Source organism: Alosa sapidissima, chromosome 2 (assembly GCF_018492685.1).
Source record: "Alosa sapidissima isolate fAloSap1 chromosome 2, fAloSap1.pri, whole genome shotgun sequence".
NCBI lineage: Eukaryota > Metazoa > Chordata > Actinopteri > Clupeiformes > Clupeidae > Alosa > Alosa sapidissima.
This window is the reverse complement of record NC_055958.1, coordinates 36,918,580-36,931,222: the sequence shown is the minus strand read 5'-3', so window position 1 is coordinate 36,931,222 and position 12,643 is coordinate 36,918,580. Positions and strand designations below refer to the sequence as shown.

Here is a 12,643-nt window from a genome sequence, read left to right as displayed (position 1 = left end):
ACCGCCGTTCTTGACCTCCGTCCAGCGTGCCCTGTGGCAGCAATCGCTCGGGTTTCTCTTCATCTCGCACAAATCTTTTGCCTTTTACTAAAGATTTCCGTGGAGGGGAACAGCCCCGAGTTTACGGTATTTTTGGAAGCTCTGCTTCGGCGGAGCTGCACCTTTCTGTCAAAAGTCAAGCGTCGTGTGAGGGTCCGCTTTTGCTTGTCCCGCCCCCAAGGAACCCTCTGAGTGGCGGGGCCCTCGCCAGAGGGGGCGCCGGACCCCGTACAGTTGTGGGGTATCGCTTCTCGGCCTTTTGGCTAAGACAGCGGTCAACTCGCGGTGAGAGGAAGGCGGTCCTTACCTTGTGGTGGTTTGGACACTCTCATCCGGGAGTTATATTGGTTTGTGTGTTTTTCTGTCTTAAAATTACTGTTTTTTCGTTTTGTTTTTTGTACTGTTTTGTGTTTTTTGTCTTTTTTAACAGGTCTAAGCAGCTGCCTTTTCCTTTGGAGTTCCTTTCAAAAACATCAGGCCCAGGTAAGCGCTATTTAGCTCCTTTTTATTGTGTGGTTTTTAGCTTGTTTTAGCCTAGCCTTTTAGCATAGTTTTTTAGTTCATTTATTGTCTTAAGTATTTATAGTTTTAGTGGTTTTAGTTTAGGTTTAGGCTGGTGGTGCCTCCACCATGTCGGCTGCTCGTGCTGGCATGAGGAGGCACCACAGCGTACGTTTTAATTTTGTTTCAAAAAATGGAAGGCTAATGGAGATGTCCAGATTGGACTTTTCAAGAAAGTGTGTCCAACAAATGCTTGGTTTTAATGCCAGTGAGTTGAATTGTTTGGTGACTCTGCCTGGGAACAAAGGGTTCGATGTTAGCTTTCGCTCGGCTTCACTGCTTAATAGTTTTTGGCAACGGTTTGTGACTTGTAAAGACCAGCTCTCCATGTTTGATGTTGAGAAACTTTCGGACAACTCACAGAAAGTGGTGATTGTTAGAATGTTCAATGAAACTGTGACTGGGGAAGACATTAGCACATGGCTGGCTAGATTTTGCGCGGTTCGTAGCCCACCAGTTAAGGTTTTGGACGAGGACGGCATTTGGAACTGCTCGTGGAGAGTTCCCATTAAACAATGGGAAGACCCGAGCAGTTACCTAGGCCTCCGTCAGATTCCGTCTATGATTGTGTTGGGAGAGAACCGGGGCTACATCCACTACCAAGGGATGCCTAAGCTGTGTCGCAAATGCGGCCAGCTTGGGCATCTTGCCGAAGCGTGCCAGGAAATCGTATGCAGGAAGTGTAGAGAAATTGGGCATCTTTTCGAAGATTGCACAAATGGCAGAAAGTGGGAATTTTTCGTTGGGGCCAAACAGAGGCTTTTTGTCTTACCAAGGGCAGCCTCTTTACTGCAGGAGATGTGGGCAGCGGGGACATATGAGGGCGGCATGTACGGGAATTGTTTGCCGGAGGTGCGGGGTGGCAGGGCACATGGCGAGGGAGTGCACTGCCCCGCTAAAGTGTAATTTCTGCAGTAGCCCTGACCACCTCTACAGAGCCTGCCCGGAGCGGCAGAAAACTTTTGCGGATGTGGTGAGGGGGGAGGACAGCCTGGGTGCTGGGGAAGCTGGAGCGCCTCCACATGTGGCAGCGGCAGCGTCAGCGGAGACGGCGGCGGAGGCGGTGGTGGAAGTGCTGGAGGCTGGTGTGGTGGCGGAAGACGTTTTGTCGACGGGCCTGGCTGAGGCGGCTCTTCTGACGACACAGGACCTGGAGACTCCTCCTGAGAGTGCTCTTGGTCTCCTGGGTGGCCTGGAGGTTCAGGTAACCGACGGAGTGGAGGCTAATGCTAGCCTTAGCGCTGGAGAACAAAGAGGGCAGCCGCATGGTCGTGAGGGGGCCCCGGGGCGCCCTCTGCTGGGCGCTGAGCCTCACAGCCCTCTTCAGGTGTCTCTACCGGATTTTGATGACATGCAGCTGAGCCCTGCTGAGTGGGGCGCGGAGACGGAGGTGCAGGACGAGGCGATGGATGAGGCACGGGTGCTCAAGAGGCAGTCGTCGGCGGTCGAGGACGAGGAGGCCGGGTGTGCGAAAAAGGTGGTGGTCGTCGGCGGGGCTGATGGCGGGCCCTGTTCTCGGCGTTCATCGGAGGTGGGTCTGGAAGAGGTGGTGGAGGTGCCGGAGACGCCGAGCTCGCAGCTTCAGGCTTTGGCATCGCTGGTGGCAGCGGTCCCCAGCCCGTCCTTGCCCCTTTCGGTCTCTGGCGATGCCGGCTTGCCGGGGTCTCCAGTGTTTGGTGCGGAGAGGCGGGGTGAGGTGACGGCTGGGGCTTCGGAGGCCCTCGTGGATGCGCCGTCTACAGGTGACCGGACTAGGGTGCTTGCACCAACGTGTGGAGGGCCGGTGAGTAAGGCCGGCCCTGGTGGCGCGGTTGAGGAACTCAGTGCGGATAGAGCTGACGGATGGGGCAACGGAGGAACATCGGCATCGCTTCTCCAGGTATTTTGTGGTGAAGGCGATTCTGAGAGGTTTGTTTCAGGTGGAGGCGAAGGACGCTTATTGCGTCCAAGGATTTGCTGGGACCAGGTTCGTGGATGCCACCTTCACCGAACTAAGGACGGCGCAGAGGATCGTGGCGGAGTGGGAGACCCGGCAGTCGGACCACCTTCTCGGGGGACTACGCCTGCAGCCCCTCTTCCTGCAGGAGTACGTCCCTCTGTACCTGCATATGTACAACCCGTACGTGACGGACCAGGACGTGGAGCTGTTCCTGCGGAGGTACTGCAAGGACGTGAAGGGTGGGACCAGACTCAGGGACGAGTTCGGCATCTGGACCGGCAGGCGGCGGTTTGCGGTGCAGCTGAGGCCCAGGCCCGAGGCACCTGGTGAGTACATTCACCCCCCGGGGGCTTTTTCTATTGGTGCGGATAGGGGGTTCCTGTCCTACTTAGGCCAGCCGGTGTACTGTCGCCGGTGTGGGGGTTTGGGGCACGAGAAGTCGGCCTGTTCGGGCCTTCGATGCAGGTTTTGTGGGGAGGAGGGCCACCGGGCTGTCGACTGCCGTGCACCTAAGCTGTGTTCCCTGTGTGGCTCGACCACCCACCTGCACCGAATCTGCCCTGGTAGGGCGAGCTCGTATGCTAACAGGGTGCGGGCGGCTAGCGTGGCCAAGGGGGATGATGGTGGGCTGGAGCTGCAGGGGGACGCGGATGGGGCGCTGGTTGAGGTGGCGGATAGAGCGGAGAGGGACCACGACGATGGGCTGATGGTGGATAGTGCTGGGCAGGTGGACCGGGGGCCAGGCGTAGAACAAACAAACGGAGCACATGGCGAGCATGCTAGTTGCGCTAGCATGCTACCAAAGGCTAACAGTAGCAACCATCTGGGCGTGCTGTCTGAGCCGGGGCAAACAATGGGACCTCATGGTGAGCATGCTAGTAGCGCTAGCATGCTCCGGGTGGACGGCAGTAGCAACCGTCTTGGCGTGCTGCCGGAGCTGGAGCAAACATTGGGACCACATGGTGAGCATGCCGGTAGCGCTAGCATGCTCCTGGTTGAGGGCAGTAGCAACCATCTTGGCGTGCTGCCTAAGCCGGAGCAAACAATTGGACCACATGGGGAGCATGCTAGTAGCGCTGGCATGCTCCCGGTGGATGGCAGTAGCAACCATCTTGGCGTGCTGCCCAAGCCGGAGCAAACAATTGGACCACATGGGGAGCATGCTAGGGGCGCTGGCATGCCCCCGGTGGCAGACAGTGGCAACCGACTTGGCGCGCTGTTTGGACGGGTGCAGGCAGCCGGAGCTATTCGCAGAGTGGCCTCGCAGCGGGGGTCCGGCGCGCCGCCTGTCCGCTCCGATGGGTCGGGGGCTTCAGCAGAGGGAGCTTATGACCCGCTGGACGTGGACCCAGGAAAGATGTGCGGCCTGCTGGGGCTGGCGAAGCCGGCTCTGGAGGTGGGGGCAGCGGTGGAGCCGGTCGTGGTGTTGGATCTGGAGCCTGGGGTCCATTTGCCGGAGGTCGCGGCGTTCGACGCCATCAACAATGGGGTCGAGGAGGCCGCCTCGGGGGAGGACATGGAGGTAGTCCAGACGGGGTCCGGTAAGAGGAAGTTCCCCGCTGACCATGCAGCACGGTCTGGATCGGCGGGAAAGGTTCCCATGCTGGACCAGTCTTCGCTCCCGGCGACCGAGGTGGAGGGAGAAGAGGATGGGCCCTGGACAGAGGTCGAGGGTGGTGGCGCGCCCGCGAAGGCTGAACGGGGGGAGGTCGTCCCCACGTCCAACCGTTTTCAGCCTCTGGCGGCCATGGATGGGTCGTGTTCTGGCTCCCCTGTAGGCCCTGGTCCGGGGTCAGGAGAGGGAGGTGCTCAGGAGCCTGGTGAGGGACTGGACTCACCTCTGACTTTCTGATGGCGTGGGGTGAATGGACTGGACTGGACCTGGGATTAGGGGTGGGTGGATGGTGGGGAGTTTGGGCATTGGGTGTGTTTAATGTTGCATGATGCCAGTGTTTCGAGTGATGACTTTGAATGTCCGGGGGATGGTGGATGCGCAGAAGAGGGCAGCAGTGTTGCAACACTTTCGAACTGTGAACTTTGATGCTGTGTTTTTGCAGGAATGTCACTTGAGGGGGGATGCTGATGTGTCACGGGTTACTGGGGAATGGGATGTGGGGACGTCGGTGTGGAGCGTGGGGAATCCCAGGGCTGATGGGGTGGGGATACTTTTTAAGGGGGGTGATTTTGTTTTGGAGGGGCAGGGGGTTTTAGTTCCGGGGAGGGTGATGTGGGTGGATGGGGTGTGGAGGGGGGCGAGACTGCGGCTCGTATGTGTGTACGGGCCGTGTGAGAAGACGGGGAAGGGGGATTTTTTCAGGGCGTTGGAGCCTTTGTTCCACACCAATAGGGTGCTGGTGGTTGGGGGGGATTTTAATGAGGATCTGAGTGGGGCGGGGGGGGGCGGGGTTCCGGGTGTGGGGGGACTTGTGCGCTACGGGATGGTGGATGCATTTCGGGTGGCGGGGGCGGGGGCACCGGGCTTCACCTGGTCCAATCCGCGGGGCATGGCCTCCAGGCTAGACAGGATATTTGTACCGCGGAGGTGTGGGGTGCAGGCCTATTCCTGTTCGCCGACGTGGGCCTCCGACCACTGTGTGGTTGGGGCTCAGGTGGCGGTTGGGGGTGGAGAGAGGGGCCCTGGGTCCTGGCGGTTCCCAAATGGGCTCCTGGCCGACCGGCAGTTTTGCGCTGCCTTCCGCCGCGCATACTGGGGGTGGCAGGGCCTGAGGGGTTTTTTTGATGGGTGGGGACAGTGGTGGGAGGAGGTGAAATGCCGGACTGTGGCCTTTACTAAAGGCTGGGCCAGGCGGAGGGCGAGGGAGAGGGGGGAGGCTGTGGGGAGGTTAATGGGGGAATTACAGGCCCTGTGGGGGGCTTTTTGCGGGGGGAGCATGGCCGTGGTGGGAAGGTTGGAGGAGGTCAAGGGGCTTTTAAGGGCCCTCTTGGAGAGGCGGGCGGCTCTCTTTGGTCTCCACGCGGGGGCTCGAGCGGCGGCCGAAGACGAGAAACCGTCTGGTTTCTTCTTCAAGTCCGTCAGGCACAGGCAGGCGAGGGTCCGTGTCGACCGCCTGAAATCTGGGGCAGGTGAGGTGACGGGGAGGGAGGAGATGCTGGAAGCGACCGCTCTCTTTTATGAGGGCTTGTTTGCCGCCAGGGGTCAGGTTGGCAGGCGGGTGGGGTGAGGCAGGGGTGCCATTTGTCACCGCTCCTCTACTTCTTGGCGATAGAGGTGCTGGCAGCGCACTTGAGGCAGGAGCCGCGCCTTGGTGGCGTTCATCTGCCGGGTGGGGGGGGGGGGGTGAAGGTGTCTTTATATGCAGACGACATGACCGTCCTAGTGACAGATGACTGGGAGGTTGGGGTGGTTAAGGGTATTTTCAGGGAGTATGGGGAGCCATCTGGCGCTAAGGTTAATGAGGGCAAGTCGTCAGTTATGTTCTGTGGTGCGTGGGGGGAGAGGAGGGCCCCGTTGGGAGGGTTTGACTTTTTGCCCAGATGGGATGCAGATTCTTGGGATGAAAGGACCTTGCCCTAGTAGAAAAACGCTGGGGAGAGAGAGAAAGAGAAAGATAGATACTTTATTCATCCCAAGGGTAATTTAAGACACCCAATAGCTTACACACACACAAATCAAAAATCACTCACAGAAATCGGAACAGATGACGGGCCATGTTCCGTAGACACAGGAGCTGACTGGCGACGAGGCACAGACCAAGGAGAAAACATGGTCTTGGCAGAAGAGTGCTGAGGAGAACATTAGGGCTGAAACGATTCATCGAGTTACTCGAATAACTCGATTACAACAATTACTCAGGGCAAAAACCCTGCCTCGAAGCCTTGTTAAATTCCTATGACGCGCACTATACGCGCAGGGATCTGATTGTTCCACATGGACCGTTGTTCAGGAAGCACACCACTAGCGCGTGAATCGTGATACATTCTGAATTAGCTCAAGATGTCCATAAATGGCAGTTAATGTTTTCAAGTGAAGTTTTGGCATCATTACATACTCAAAAAGGGAAAGAACAAACATCTGAACCGAAAACATGCACTCCATGCTGTTTCACCAAGTGTCAATAAAGTAGGCCATCAATCAATCTATCTAGCCTATCCATCATCTATCTACGTAGCCTATAGCCTACATTGATGTTGGCTGATTTTAATCACATGCTGTATTTGTAGCGATGTCGTGATATAATGTTTAGCTTTGATGTTTTTAAGTAGTAAACTTATTCACGTTCAATTGCAAGACAGTATGCCTAAAAAAAGAACTCCTTTTTATACACACATGCATGCACACTCATCTTCCCTCACGTACCGCACGCGTGCACACACACACATACACACACAGGTTTGCTGGGTTACCATAGCAAATAGGTTCACCCCAGAAATTATTTTTTAGTAGCCTAATGGTAAAATTATTTGTTAGTACCCTAATGGTAGGCTATTTTTTAGTAGCCTAATGGTAACATTATTTGTTAGTAGCCTAATGGTAAATGCTGCAGGTGTAGAAATCTACATAAAACAGATATTTACTTTGATGTCAAGTCTAGATTACAGCATGAAACTTGTTGTGCAAATTAATACATTAAATTGCTTTCCCTCTTCTCTCTCCCAGCACTTCAAAACATAGTATGGGCAGCTTTGTTCGCCCAGCTAAGTCATGCACAAGAGGCTGCAATTTTACAGAGAGCATTCTGAACATTATTTAATTGTTGGCACTGGCACTTATAAACACTAAATGGGTAAATTGCAATAAATGGGCTTAGTTTTGGAGCCAAATGTTGGAGTTAGAATAAATACCTCTGTGCCAATTGCTTGATCATTTTACAGCCATGTCATTTTCGTTATGCATTATTTGTTTTGGTTGTTTAACAATGCAAAACAAAAATATCCGATTAATCGATTGATAAAGTGCTAGATTAATCAATTACAAAAATAATCGATAGCTGCAGCCCTAGAGAATATAGATACTCTATTCATCCCAAGGGTAATTTCAGGCACCCAGTAGCTTACACACACACACACACACACACACACACACACACACACACACACACACACACACACACCAAAAATCACTCACAGAAATCGGAATAGATGACGTAGACCAATGTTGCGTAGATCTAGGAGCTGACTGGTGGCATGGTGAAGACCAAAGAGATGGCATTGTGGATGTGGATGAGGAAGAGCACTGATCAGATGACTGACTGTGGTAAAGTCCAATGAGGGGTCAGGGGTCATACAGCAGAGGTGTAAAGAAAGGGGACATACAAAAATGATATCCAAAACTATAAACATATCAGCACAGTTGTATGCCAACAAATTGCACTTTGTATTTTTGGTGAAATGCAAGTAATCAAGGTGTTCATAATAGAGTGAAAGATTAGCGATGCGAGTGACCTTTAGACAATTCAAATTATAGTTAGTTTGATCTTTGAGAGGTAGGCAATGATGCTAAATGACAAGTAAAAGGTAGAATAATATTCACATTTCATTTACCTGGGTGTTAATGTCTGAGGAGTTGACCTTGGAGGGGATACTCTTTGTGGTGATGACGACCGATATGGAGGTGGGACTGGTGGTGCATCCACAGGCAAGGATTGGCTATAATTCAGCGGAACATCAATAGGTGGAGATTCATCCCGGTTGCTTTGGTCTTCCAGAGAATCCGATTCACCAAAGTGTTTTCTCTTTCTATGTTTATGAAAATATCTGCATTAATTACGAAAAATACATATACATACACAAAATACAATTCAGTAATCTTAATTGCGATCACTGGTTGGATGAAACCAGCTTGAATTTCCCCTTGGGTGGGTGGGTATCTATCTATCTATCTATCTATCTATCTATCTATCTATCTATCTATAAACACTGGATTTGACTGCAATGAAATGGTGGCCAACCATATAATATTTGTCAGTGCGTAAGTGTGACAGCATAATGTAACCTCAACTGTATGTAAAGTCCATCTCTTGATTGACTAATCAAGACCATTTTCTCTATTTGAAACAAAAAGCCTTATCTTAATGTACTAAAATGAAAAATAAACATTTATCTGAAGGCCACACTTACTACTGTATTACGTCTCCTCTGGATGCGCTGTGTGTCTTCTTCATGAACCGAGTCAAGGTCTGATGTTTTACAGCTCAAAGCCTTCTTCATTGCTTGCCTGGCTGACAAGTAATCACCTATTATACAAAAAGATAAAATAAATAAAAAAAAGTGGCAACATGCACACAAGTAGTAAGCCCAGTTAAGCAGTCAGTAAGGCAGAGTCTACAGGCCAAAATAGCATCATTTTACCCAGTAGAATCTCCCACTGACAGAAATCCAGCCAAACTAAATTCCTTCAAAATGTTGGACTTGGCTATATATATATATATATATATATATGTGTGTGTGTGTGTGTGTGTTTCCTTTACGGTCATGACTATTTACACTGTAGATTTATCAAAACTATACTATACTAAAAAGTGTGAAATCACTGAAAACATGTCTTATATTTGAGTTTCTTTGATATTTTTTTATTTAATTAAATTATTACTGTCTGTATTGCACAGTGGAGTTTTTCTATATGTATATTACTTTTTCTGCTGTAAGTGCATGTTGTGTGTGATGTCTGTATGCTACAGAGACCCTGAATTTCCCCTTGGGGATCAATAAAGTATCTATCTGTCTATCTATCTATATAGCAAGCCAAAACTTGAAATCTGCATATGTGAGCCAAATAACTTCATTCATTCATAGTTCTGATGCCATCAGTGAGAATCTACAATGTAAATATATATATATATATATATATATATATATATATTAGTGGTGGTCATAGATTAATTTCTTTAATCTAGATTAATCTCACTAATCTTGGAATTAATCTAGACTGGCTGCAGAGCAGGTTCTTCTCCTTCACACACTGGCTCCCTCTCTGCTCTGGGCCCTTGGGGTCCTTAAATCTGGATCTAGAGCAGTCGCCACCTTTGATGAATAAAAAATATTAATTATTGATAGATGAAAATTTCACTTTCCAAATCCAACCTCCATATTTCTTCATGACTCATTCATCTATTCATTGACCGATCTACTGTCTTAACAGTCTATAATGGTCAAACAATGCAGTTATCTTCTGGTCAGTCTGACATACCTTAAGCATTCCAGGTTTATCTTCTCCCTCCACTGGTTGAGGTCCTTGGTGAAGGCAGCCTTGAATCCCACAATATAGGCAGGATCATCTGAGATCTTCATCACGTGCTGGAGGTGGCACAGGGCAGGTAGAACAGGTGTAATGGTTGGCTTAGGAGAGCTGGACCAGAGTGCAAGGCAAGTAGCAGCGAGGTAAATTTAGCGCAAACAAGAATCTTTAATCTGAATTAAACACTCTACAGCAAACCACGAAACATCAATGACCAACAGGGGACTGAGGGAAGACAAAGGGTTTAAATACACAGGGGTTAACAGGGCACAGGTGAACAAGGAACAAGACACAGGTGGAAACCATAATTAAATGAACAAGGATCAGGTGAGGGGCGGAGACACAGGCACATGGAACAGAGACACATGGCAAACAACCAAAGGAGCACATGGCACAAGACACAGGAAGAAAACAAAGCAAGCAGGAAGACAAGAGGAGCAGACATGATGGAAAAACATTAGACGGGGAGAACAAGACAAGACAGAACAGGAACTGATCCTGACAGCAGGATACATACTTATCCCCACCAATTTTTAAAGCTCTTAATCACATTACATTTAAGGGCACGTGTTTCTTAAATACAAAGTGACATTTAAAAGAACTTGTATGCCAATTCATGAACACGCTATCTTTGTAGACCATACATGGCTCCAGCAGTTTCTCTAGCTTTGCCAACTTCTCATATTCAGCATTTGTTGGGAGGGCCAGATTGTGCTTCTGCTGAGACAGCGTTGTGTGCAGTGCGTCTCTGTTGCGCCTCACGCGCTTGATCATCTGAAGGGTGGAATTCCACCGTGTTGGAACATCTTGCACGAGTGGCTCCTGAACTTGTCCAAGGGAGGCTTGCTGGACATTCAGCTCGTCTGAGTTGGCCGGACTGTGTTTGAAATGTCCGACCACTTTACGGCACTTGGCCAATGCACCATCAAAACCACCTTCCCGAAGTGACATTACAATAGCTCTCTGTACAACATGCGCAACACAGGGCAAATACTCGAATGGCAGTATCCTCCCTGCTGCCACTATATTAGGAGCGCTGTCTGTTCCAATAATGCTAATTTTGTCAGCTATCCCCCACTGATTAGCGACGTTGAGAAACTGCCTGGCACGCGCTTCTGCAAAGTGACGCTCCTCTGTTTTCATCACACCTAATGGACAGACAAAGTAGATCAGAATAAGTTCACCCACAAGCAATGTGGTGGTAATTAATAAGCTAAGTTATTAAATAAAATTATGTAATTCAAAATTATGTAATTCAAAATTACATAACGTAGCCTACCTAAAGCGAAGGAGTGAAGTTCCCAGCTGGCATCGATAAGGTGTACAGTAATGCCGAGGTAGTTATCGATGTTGACAGATGTCCAATGGTCCCCAGTCAGTGCTACACACCTCGCCTCTACCATCTTCTCATATTTTGCGGCTTTCTCTGCGGCGTGCTGGTCATGTATTCTCCTCATGATAGTTCGCCTAGCACATGGGTTCCCAAAGAGGGGGTCAGGACCCCCCGGGGGGTCGCGGGACGCCGAGGGGTGGGTCGCGAAATGATTTCCATAAATCAAATAAATTTTGGAAAAATAAAAGAGCTGTCACTTGACCGCACTTTACAGACAGACTTTAATTCCAAGACGCTTGCTGAGTTCTGGATTTTAGTCGAGAGGGAATATCCACAGCTATTCAAGGCCGCGATGGACGTACTGACGCCGTTTGGCTCCACATACCTGTGCGAAAAGACTTTCTCTGCACTGACATACAGTGGGCATCGCTTTCAAATGACCACTTCATTCGCGCATTACGCGGTGTGAAGCTGCGTGAAGCTTTAGTACCACTTTCAGCCACTGTGCGTCGCTCTGCCACTGTACATCGCTCTGCCTGCCGTCCCTTCTGAAGCAGGATCTACCATTAAAAATAATTGTTGCCGAGAGTAATCCCAGCCTACGAATTCAATAACAAAATAAATCATGCATAATTAAACATTACCTCGATTTAGGCTACTTGGGTATGGCTTAAGGCTTGACTACACGGTGGTAACGAAAATCGAAATTTGCTGTCTACATTATTGTCAGTGTTGGGGTTAAAGCAACTACGCAAATCAAAACAGTGGTGTGATAATTGAGCCAGTAGAGAAATAACTGTTCAGAATTAATCTGTAGCCTTGGGTAGGCTTCTGCAGGAAACAATGTTGTTGCCGATTTAATACTATCTGGCGACGTTTTAACAGGCTACGCAATAGAGGCTTAGACAACTATGACCCACGTTTTGGTTTCGTAAATTAATTTGCCCTACTTCTTGACTGCAATGTAGTCAATTGACTGCTTGACATGTCATTTTTATTTTTCTGTACAATAAACAAATACATCTGCTTTATGCCGCAGAATTACATTCATATTTGGCTGACTGCAGACACGCCACTTCCCTCCCCATATTCCAAGATTAAGATAGTAGCCTATTCAAAAAGCACTTCATACCATCAAAAAAAAAAAAATCGTTCAAACGAATAGCTATTTGCAATTTGACAAAACACTGGTCCTCATTTTGCGAATGCGAGGACGATATGAGCCTGTTGCATTTAGTTAGATGTCCGAGTCACGCATAATGTTTGAAAACCACTGGCTCGTAATCACAATAATTTAACACACGACAGTTGGATAGCCTACTTCATCATGTCCCCATGCCTACATTTTTGTGAGTAGCATAGAGATCGTTAAAAACAATAAAGTATGGCTCTCCGTTTGGGACATCGAAAACTTATATTTTTAATAGACTACCGTCGAAGATGCTGACTTGCAAAAGCCTAGGGATAACACGTTATCTCCACTATCATCAGTCATGCCCCTTGATCAAAGTGGGGAATGAAATAAAAGTTTGAGAACCACTGGCTTAACAAGTTACCTGCAGTCCAGAACACAGAA

The 12,643-nt window shown here is 49.5% G+C and overlaps 1 non-coding gene across 1 annotated transcript; it reads left to right on the top strand.

Annotated features, from left to right (window-relative positions):
* The first annotated feature begins 43 nt into the window (after positions 1 to 43).
* Positions 44 to 157, top strand: LOC121704444. Its single transcript, XR_006030531.1, has one exon. It is a non-coding gene; the product is annotated as a U5 spliceosomal RNA (small nuclear RNA).
* The last annotated feature ends 12,486 nt before the right edge of the window (positions 158 to 12,643 follow it).